This window comes from Piliocolobus tephrosceles, chromosome 12 (genome assembly GCF_002776525.5).
Source record: "Piliocolobus tephrosceles isolate RC106 chromosome 12, ASM277652v3, whole genome shotgun sequence".
Classification (NCBI taxonomy): domain Eukaryota; kingdom Metazoa; phylum Chordata; class Mammalia; order Primates; family Cercopithecidae; genus Piliocolobus; species Piliocolobus tephrosceles.
Window position 1 is genome coordinate 38,619,224 of NC_045445.1, and position 10,581 is coordinate 38,629,804.

A 10,581-nucleotide genomic window follows, 5' to 3' on the forward strand; every position below is an offset into this window, starting at 1 on the left:
GCCTCCCAAAGTGCTGGGATTACAGGCTTGAGCCACCGTGCCCGGCCACACCACACATTTATACTCAATCAAGCAGATAGCCAAGTTGTCAGTGTGCGTGTCTTACCAATAATGTTATATGGCCTGGCGCGGTGGCTCAAGCCTGTAATCCCAGCACTTTGGGAGGCCGAGACGGGTGGATCACGAGGTCAGGAAATCGAGACCACCCTGGCTAACACAGTGAAACCCCGTCTCTACTAAAAAATACAAAGATCTGGCCGGGTGAGGTGGCGGGCGCCTGTAGTCCCAGCTACCCGGGAGGCTGAGGCAGGAGAATGGCGTGGGCCTGGGAGGCGGAGCTTGCAGTGAGCTGAGATCCGGCCACTGCACTCCAGCCCGGGCAACAGACCGAGACTCCGTCTCAAAAAACAAACAAACAAAAAATAATGTTATATGTATTTCCCTATAATTGTTTCTTTAATGTGTTGAGGTGTTATAGCATAAAATCATTAATCTTGAACTTTGAGTATCTTTATATTTTTGAAAATAACAAAAAGTGATGTAGTATGCCCTGTTCCATATAGAATGTGAACCTTAGAATAGGTGCTGTGCTACACAATTATCATTCCTTTTTTCTCCATTCTCTCTATCAGTTAGTGTGATCTATTCACCTACTCATATCCAGAAATAAAATTTGTTTTGTTTTGTTTTCTTTTCTTTTCTTTTTTCTGAGACAGAGTCTCCTTTTCTCACTCAGACTGCGGTGCAGTGGCATGACATTGGCTCACTACAACCTCCATCTCCTGGGTTCAAGTAATTCTTGTACCTCAGCCTCCTGAGTAGCTAGGACCACAGGTACCCACCACCACGCCTGGATAATTTTTATATTTTCAGTAGAGATGGGGTTTTACCGTGTTGGCGAGGCTGGTCTTGAACTCTTGACCTCAGGCGATCCGCCTGCCTCAGCCACCCAAAGTGCTGGAATTACAGACGTGAGCCACCGTGCCCAGCCTAAAATTTGTTGATATTTAGTTTGTTACAGAAGAAGGAGGATTGAAATAAAAATAAAATTTATTTATTATGTAATGACTGGTAACTAATTTTATATTCATATACAGATAGAGAGACTAACCCTACATTCTGAGAATTCAAAATCTTTTGGACAGTTAAAATTTTAAGAAACATGAAATATCTTACTTCAATTGCTTGTTTTTAGTGAGTTTAAATATTTCACTAAATTTCATAGCTTTGAATGCATCAAGGTCTCTTCAGAGTTTTTCAGTGGGTAACAAACTTATGTGTGTGTGTGTGTATGTGTGTGTGTGTGTTTGTGTGTTTCAAATTTGCCAATGCAGAAACTGTAAAAAAGAATATATATATTCCCTGTTGCTCAAGCAATCGTCCCACCTCAGCCTCTTGAGTAGCTGGGACCACAGGCATGCGACCTTGGCAGGCTATTTTTTTTTTTTTTTTTGTATTTTTGGTAGAAATGGAGTTTCTCCATGTTGCCCATTTTGTATTTTTGGTAGAAACGGGGTTTCTCCACGTTGCCCAGGCTGATCTCAAACTCCTGAGCTTAGGAGATCCACCCGCCTTGGCCTCCCAACATGCTGGGATTACAGGCATGAGCCACCATGTCCTGCCTAAAAATACCACTTTAAAGACCCTTATGGTTATCAATCTGGAATCTACCCTCTCAACGCTTTGAATGTCTAAATCAGAAGATCTTAAAAACGAGTTCTTTCTTTACACTTAATGGATTTATTTGAGAAAGCAGAACATTCTGGGGATTTTATTTTATTATTTTTTGATATTACTAACATACATAATGTTATACAAAGAATATACATATATTTTTTACAGTTTCTACAGTGGCAAATTTGAAGTATGGTAAATGTTGCTTCTGCATTCCAATTTGATAATGAGCCTTAACCTTGCCCATTTCATTCCATTAAAAGAGGAAGAAAAGTAGTTACTGGCAAAGCAAATAGCTCATAAAGTAATCTGAGTGATGGAAAAAGAACAGTTCCCAGCATGGAATGAAAATATCTTTCACCAAGGATGAAGTAAAATTATAGAAGTACTCTATCTATAGCTGCTTTTTACACTTAATGGTCTTAAATAAAATTCCCCTTGAGTATCTCTGACCACTGAGGTCTGAGAGCCTGAAACATGATGAAATTTACAATCTGGGCAGTCACAAAGAAAGTCTTACATTTTCTTCAGGCTTTGAGGGGAATGGGCATTCTATTATGCCTATTCCATTGGTCACCTTAAGTCTTATAAATTTCTTTATAAATTTGCCATACAAACTTTTATTTATTTGCATTTTATTTAATTAAAACATTTTTGTTTGTTTATTTGTTTGTTTCATAGTGATGGGGTCCCACTGTGTTGCCCAGGCCGGTCTTGAACTCTTAGGCTCAATCAATCCTCCCATCTCAACTTCCCAAAGTGCTGGGATTATAGATGTGAGTCACTGCGTCTGGCTGCAAACTTTTGGATATTTTTCTTAAAATAAAAACTTTTCTAACATATACTTGTTTTGTGATGTCAAGATGGTCCAGGGGATCTTAACAAATAATAAAGAAGTCTTTCATGATATAAGGATCAAGACTTAGGTTCTAATATCAGTTTTATTGCACCACTATTGTGTAGTATTGGAAAAGTCCAGTCATCTTTCTAATCATTTATTATGAGGCTTAAGTGCAAATATGCTTAAAAGGTTCTTTTAAATCATAAAGCATTATGCAGTTGTGACGTATTTTCTCCAAACAGCCACCTAAATGAAAATGGTGGATTTTCAATTATCTGAGGCATAAGCCATGAATCTATGTACTTTGACTACACATAAGTAATGGAGATTAGCCTTGTGGTTGCTTATTAGATTGAAATGCTTTTGCATACATATTCATATAGAATACTTTCAAATCAAAACAGTCAACTTTATTATTTATATAGTGATGACAATGATGATAATAGGTAACACTAATTAAGCACTCTGTATACATCATGCCTGGTGCTAAGCAGTTTCCATATGCTATCTAACTCAACAGTTGAAACGATCCTATATTATAGAGAGGAAACAGATAAAGCCAGGATTATAGATTGAGGCAATCCAACTCCTCTCTTAGCCATTATACTTTTATGCCTTCCAATACTCTTAAAAATCTGCTGTCTGTCAACTTTTTATTTCTGGCAGAGCATTCTTCAGAATAAATGCAAGACAAATACTCCAGAGAGGCTTCTGGAAGCTACAGACTCCAGATAGTCTCATGATCCATTGAGTAATCTGGTTAAATGGAGAGTAAACATCAGGATTATGAAAACACAGAAGGACAGAACGTAATGGAGAAAACCTGCTTGATTTCCATAACAGAAATTCATGCTATACTAGAGTTTGGGATAAGTAGAAAGTAGATACAAAAGTGGGAGCCTTAGATAAAAGAATTTTAAACTTAAAGAAAACCCCACCTTTGAAAGTTTTTAAACCAAGAAGTATTTTGATTACAGTCAACATAGCATTGTAGGACATATAAGAGCTTAGAGATGAGTAGGAGGAGCTGATGGGGAATTTTGTAGGCAATATGACCACTCTGTAATTGTAATTGACAACTTGTCAATTACCCAAGGTCTTCCATACCCCTTGTGCCCTCTGGTAATCACAGTATTCTGGTAAGGAAAATAGAATAGATTCTATTATCCCATTTTGAGATATTTTAACTGTTGATGGCAGAATCTTCTTAAAATTGGCCCTGAGATTGGCCTAAATTATCATTTTAACAAATTATCTTTGAAGAGAAAGTACATGAGTACATTGGTCCCAACCCACATTTATAACCCCACATCCATCATGACTTTATTCACATTACATTCTAGCTAGACAGAATTACTCCCCACCAGGCAGTTATACCACTGCTTTTTTTTTTTTTTTTTTTTTTCCAGAAGCAGGGTCTCTTTCTGTTGCCCAGGTTGGAGTGCAATGGCACAATCATAGCTCACCGTAACATCAAATTCTTTGCTTCAAGCGATCCTCCTGCCTCAGCCTACTAAATGTGTAGGACTACAGGCAAGTGCCACCATACCCAGCTAGTTTTAGAGGGGGTTTTACTATGTTGTCCAGGCTAGTCTTGAACTGCTGCGCTCAAGAAATCCCCCTGCATCAGCCTCCCAAAGTGCTGGGATTACAGGTGTGAGCCATTGCGCCTGGCCTCTACTCTTTTTTTTTCTACCATAGAAGTCCATCCCAACAACTTATCTCTATTCGAGTTGGCTTTTCAAATCACATCTATATTTCTCCCCCTAAAATCTCCTTACTTCTTGATTTCTTCAAGCATATGTTAAAATGACAAGTTCTGACTTGTCATCCCTGGAAGGGGTGCCAAGAGTCCTTTATAGACTATTCCCTGAGGACAGCTGCCCAAGTATTGTTTCGGTCAAAATAATCAGGAAAATGTTGAACATCATTAAGACAAATTGGAGGAAAAACCAGTAAGCAGTCATCCTTGTTTTTTTTTTTTTTTTTTTTGTAAATCCTTGGGGTGTCTGCATCCGGGCTCTTTTTTATAGTTCTGGTCTATGTACAAGACAGGAATAATACATTTGGAGAAGATCCTGAGACAAGCAACTGAAACACTGGAGGGGAGAGAAAGCAAGGCGGGATATAAGCTATACATAAAGGACAACTCTTCATATTGAAACCGGCTAAAGGTAAGCCTCATCAGAGAGCTTTGTGGCTGCCAGATTTTGTTACTGGTATCTTGCCAGAGCATGTGTCCTGAACAGTTTTATCTCCAGTGGCCTCAGCCTTGGGCTGTAGTTTGGCTATTCCATTTTCTCTCATTAAATTTCTTGAATTTCTGACAATTTCTTCAGTCCCACACATCCTCATTTACCGGGAGCTTCTCATTACAGAGTGGTGAATGTCAGGATGCCCTTACCTACAGGTAAGGGGCAGGTTAACTGTCTTATTTATGTTCATAATGGTTCTGGTTTGATTCTCCCTCCAGGCCAATTGTCATACTCTTTAGGCTACCTGGGCCTCGACTAAGTTGTGTACATCAGAATCACCTGGGGAACTGTAGATCTATGAATCATTTATCATTTAATTTCTCTATTGTGGAAAATCAGAATGTCATGTATGTATTTTTTAAATACAGAACACAGCTAAACAAACAACAAAAATGAATCATTAAATAGGAAACTGCTTTTGGTCTAATGTTTTATACACACACACACACACGCACACATATACATACACATGTACATATATGTATATTTGGAGATTAGGTCTCACTCTGTCGCCCAGGCTGCAGTGCAGTGGCACAATCATGACTCACTGCAGCTTCAACTTCCCGGGTTCAGGAGATCTTCCCACCTTAGGCTCCGGGGTAGCTGGGATGACAGGTGTGCACCACCACGCCCGGGTAATTTTTTATTTTTATTTTTGTAGAGATGGGGTTTCGTCATGTTGTCCAGGCTGATGTAGAATTCCTGGGCTCAAGCAGTCCACCTGCTTTGGCCTCCCAAAGCGCTGGGATTACAGACTTGAGCCACCATGCCCTGCTGGTTTAATGTTATATTCAAATTTCTCCAACTGAAGGGCATGTACTGTTGAGCATGCTCAGAAGCCAAGGTTCAAGCCATTCTTCAACTATAGATGCTTCAACTCATCTCTCTTCCTTCGAAATATTCTCTCCCTTATTAATTTCACCAATTATACCAAGTAACCCCCTGATTATTCCCCTAGAACAGACAGAGTTGCTACTAATCTGTGCCTTATGTGATTTAGAAAAAGACTCTTGGAATGCAGCCCCACACCATGATGTACAGAGCATGAGTTGGGTATCAGCCCCATTTTATTCTCTAATTCAGGTGCCCTTGTGCAGTGAATAACATGGCAGCTGTGAGACTAGTGATGCTAAACAGATTAATTTTTTGGTGCAAATTCTAATGAATTAATAATAGCTGTTTTAAAAAAACACACAGTGCTAAGAAAGACTCTGAGGCTGTTTTCAGGCTCAGTAGATAAAGTGTACTATAAGCTGTGATGATTTGCCTTGGTTGGGAGAATGGCACTAGGTGTGACAAGAATTTGCTATCTAAGTACTAGAGGCATCTCGCCCATCCTGAAGAGGTAGGAAGCCTGTAGTAGGCAGAGGTTGAGGTAGAATGTGGGCCCAGACAAGTTATATAATTTATAGAACACAACTTTCAAATGCCCTTGTAATACAAGGCAACAATCCTACTTTTCCAGGTCTCTAACAAAAAGCATCTAGCTGAGCTAGAGTGTTTTCATGAGGCGTCTGCTACACAAAACAATATCTTGCTTAATAAATAACACCCGTTTCTACTTGGTGTCATTTTACTGTTTAATCAAAACTTATTTTCACCACTCTTAACCACAGTCTGAAGGAGGATGCTTCAATCTCTTCCTGATTTAACCTTAAACTTGGTCATGTGTACCATATGACTAGGATTGCCAGAGTCAGCCACTCTCCCAACAAAGGATGCTCAGTTAAATATTGCACAGAACACACTTATACTAAAAATTGTTTGTTTTTCTGAAATTCAAATTTAATGGGGCATAATGTATTTTACTGGGCAATCCTACCTATGATGGACATATATATTTTTCCCCAGCTTTATTAAGGTATAATTGACAAATAAAAGTGTAAATATTTATGATATAAATGGACATATATACAGATGCTCCTCGACTTTTGAGGGGGTTACATCCTGATAAACCTGTCATAAGTTAAAAATACTGTGAGTTGAAAATTCATTTAACACACCTAACTTACTGAATATCCTAGCTTGGCCTAGCCAACCTTAAATGTGCCCAGAACACCTATATCAGCATATAGTTGGGCTGATGTAACACAAGCCCTATTTTATCATAAACGGTTTAATATCTCATGTAATTTATTGAATATTGTACTGAAAATGAAAGATAAAATGGTTGTATGGGTACTCGAAGTACAGTTTCTATGACCTGTGTATCTCTTTCTCACCATTGTACAATTGAAAAATCCTATGTCAAACAATCATAAGTCAGAGACCATCTGTATTGTTGAAATAGAATTTTAAGTTGGATTCCTTTTTAGAAAAAATGATCTAAAAGGGATATGCTGTAAAAATCTACAAATGAAGTGTAAGAGGTGATGCACACATGAGCAATTTCACTGTATTCAAGAATACCAGAAATTGGGTGTGATTCCCTTGACGTTTAAGGAAGTGGTTTTGAATTTAAAAATAGCAATGCTTTATGCAGTAATAAATACATACAATTTATTACCACTAGGAAGAGATCCGGGCAGAAAAATTTTGAAAGAAACATTTAGAAAGTTTTAGATATATTCATGTGCAATCATGCAAATCAAATAAAAATGATACAGCACCTACTGTATTTTAGGCACTCATGATCCAGAGATGAAAACATGGTCCCTCTGCTCAGGGAGTCTACTAGCAATACACATATAATTCAAAATAACAATATAGTCTTGGGAGAAAAATAGAAGTAAATAATAAAGTACAGTCGTAGTAGGAAAAAAGGCATGGTTGATTATCTCTACTGGGGGAAAATGAGAGCCAGTGAAAACTCTAATAGATCACTCTTGAACTAGAATTTTGTTGTTTCTTTTAATTTTTATGTATGTATGTATGTATGTATGTACAGGGTCTCAGTCTAGTGCCCAGGCTGGAGTTCAGTGACAGAATCATGGCTCACTGCAGCCTCGAACTCCTGGGCTCAAGTGATCCTCCTGCCTCCTAAGTAGCTGGGACGACAGGCACCGTGATGCCCAGCTAATTTTTTTAATTTTTTTTTAGTAGATATGGGGGTCTCACTTTGTTGCTCAGTCTTGTCAATTCCTGGCTTTTAAGTAATCCTCCGACAGGCCAGGCTTGGTGGCTCACACCTGCAATCCCAGCACTTTGGGAAGCCTTGGCGGGTGAGTTACCCAAGGTCAGGAGTTCGAGATTAGCCTGGCCACGATGGTGAAATCCCATCTCTACTAAAAATACAAAAATTAGCCGGTGTGGTGGTGTACACATGTAATCCCAGCTACTTGGGCGGCTAAGGCTCGAGAATTGCTTGAACCCAGGAGGCAGAGGTTGCAGTGAGCCAAGATTGCATCACAGGACTCCATCCTGGGTGATAGAGTGAGACTCCATCTCAAAAAAAAAAAAAAAAAAGAAAAAAATGTTATTCTCCCACCCAGGCCTCCCAAATTGCTGAGGTTACAAGCATGAGCCACTGTACTGGCCTGTCGTTTCTTTTTAAACCCATTTTATTTGTAGTATAGTTTACAAACAATAAGATTTACCCATTTAAAGTACAATTTGACGAGTTTTACCTTTTGTAGGGTTATTGAGGTATGATTTGCGTAAAGTAAACTTTAATCTTTTAAAATGTACAGGTCAATGAATTTTAACAAACTTATTCAGTTGTATAACCAACATCACAATAAAGATACAGAGTATTTCTACTATCAAAAAAATTCCTTCATGCCCCTTTGTGTTAGTTTTCTATTACTGGAATAATAACTTACCACAAACTTAGTGGTTGATAGCAGCACCCATTTTACTGTAGCACGCTCCTGTATGGCAGAATTTAGGACAGTATGGCGGGGCTCTCTGCTAAGGATCTCACAAAACTGAAATCAAAGTGTTGCATAGGCTGAGCTCCTTTCTAGAGGCTCTGAGTAAAATCTGCTTAGAAGCTCGTTCAGGCTGTTGGCCGGATTCTGTTCCCTGCAGCTCTAGGACTGAGGTCCCCATTTTCTGGACACTTGACCTTCTCTACCTTCGAGTCAGCAGTGAGTTGAATCCTTCTTGTACTTCAAACCTCTCTGACTTCTTCTGCTTTTAAAAGGTCATGTGATTTCACTGGGCCCACCTGAATAATCCAGGATAATATCACTATTTTAAGGTCAACTGATTAGTAACTTGAATTACGTGCAAAGTCTGTTTTGCCATATAACATAATGCATTCATGGGCATAACAACAGTAGTAAAGGTCATAGGGTCAAAAATTCTGCATTTCACACATTTTGTATCAATGTCTCTATTCCAGGCTTTGGTAATATTGATTTCTATCCCTGTAGTTTTGTTTTTTCCAGAATGTCATGTAAATAGAATCATATAGTCTTTAGCTTTTTTTTTTTTTTTTTTTTTTTTTTTTTTGAGATAAGGTCTCACTCTGTCACCCAGGCTGGACTGCAGTGGCATGATCACAGCTTGGCTCACCAGTCTTGACCTCCTGGGCTTGGGTGATCCTCCCACCTCTGCCTCCTGAGTAGCTGGAACTATAGTCATTCACCACCACACCCAGCTAATTTTTATATTTTCCTTAGAAATGGGGTTTTATCTTGTTGTCCAGGCTGGCCTTGAATTCCTGGGCTCAAGGGATCGGCCTACCTCTGCCTCCCAAAGTGCTGGGATTATAGGCGTGAGCCACTGCACCTGGCCATTATGTAGCTTTTTGAGTCTGACTTTTTTTTTTTTTTTTTTTTCACTCAGCCTAAGGCTCTTGAGATCTATGTGCAAACTCATATGGATAAACAGTTCCTTTTTATCGCTAGGTAGTATTTCCTTGTATGAATGTACCACAGTTTGTTCAACCATCCACTTGCTGACGAGAAGGTCCAGGCACAAATGCAGTCTGAGAATATAAGTAGTAGTCACAAATACCTGATAAACTTATTTAAGGGGCTAGAGAGAGAACAAAAGCTTGGAAAAACCTCTGAGAGATCTAAAATAACAAGTAGGTTCACACAATTAGGGAATGACATTCTAAGAGTTTTTCCTCATGTACACCATTTTACTAATGAGAAAAATGAGGTTCCAAGAGTTTAACTAACTGGCCAAAATCACACAGGTGGTCAATGTCTGAGGTGGAATGTAAATCTAAGTCCATCTGACAGTACGTATATCAGTGATTCCTAATTTTTTTTTTTTTTTTTTTTTTTGAGACGGAGTCTTGTTCTGTCACCCAGGCTGGAGTGCAGTGGCACCATCTTGGCTCGCTGCAAACTCCACCTCCCAGGTTCAAGCAATTCTCCTGCCTCAGCCTCCTGAGTAGCTGGGATTACAGGTGCCCACCACCATGCCTGGCTAATTTGGCAAATTTTTGTATTTTTTTTAGTAGAGATGGGGTTTCGCCATGTTGGCCAGGTTGGTCTCAAGCTCCTGACCTCAGGTCATCTGCCCACCTCGGCCTCCCAAAGTGCTGGGATTACAGATGTGAGCCATCACCCCCAGCCCTAATTATTTTTTGATATGATAAAAGCTATGGGTCTTCTCCCCAGAAAAATAAACACACAAATGCATACCAATCCCAGCTGAAGAATCTTTTACATTTACATTTAACCCTAATCCCCTAGCAACAAATATAACTATTTCTTGTGATAAAAGCACAGAATATTACCACAGGTAGAGACAATTGAAGTGGGAAAACCTGGTTTCAAATTTTAACTGTGTCATTTACTGTCTGTGTGGTGTTGATCTCATTACTTTAACCAACTGAGCATCAGTTTCTTTACCAGCAAAACAGTATAATAATGGCAGCTTTGCAAGATTGTTGTGAAGCACACAGTGGGT

The 10,581-nt window shown here is 39.1% G+C and overlaps 1 long non-coding RNA gene across 1 annotated transcript in view; it reads left to right on the forward strand.

The window, feature by feature from the left end:
• LOC111536620 overlaps nucleotides 1-6,954 on the forward strand; it is a 39,110-nt gene extending 32,156 nt beyond the window's left edge. The window contains exon 3 of the long non-coding RNA XR_002729787.1: nucleotides 5,432-6,954. This is a non-coding gene — a long non-coding RNA (uncharacterized LOC111536620). The remainder of the gene's footprint in view (nucleotides 1-5,431) is intronic.
• The last annotated feature ends 3,627 nt before the right edge of the window (nucleotides 6,955-10,581 follow it).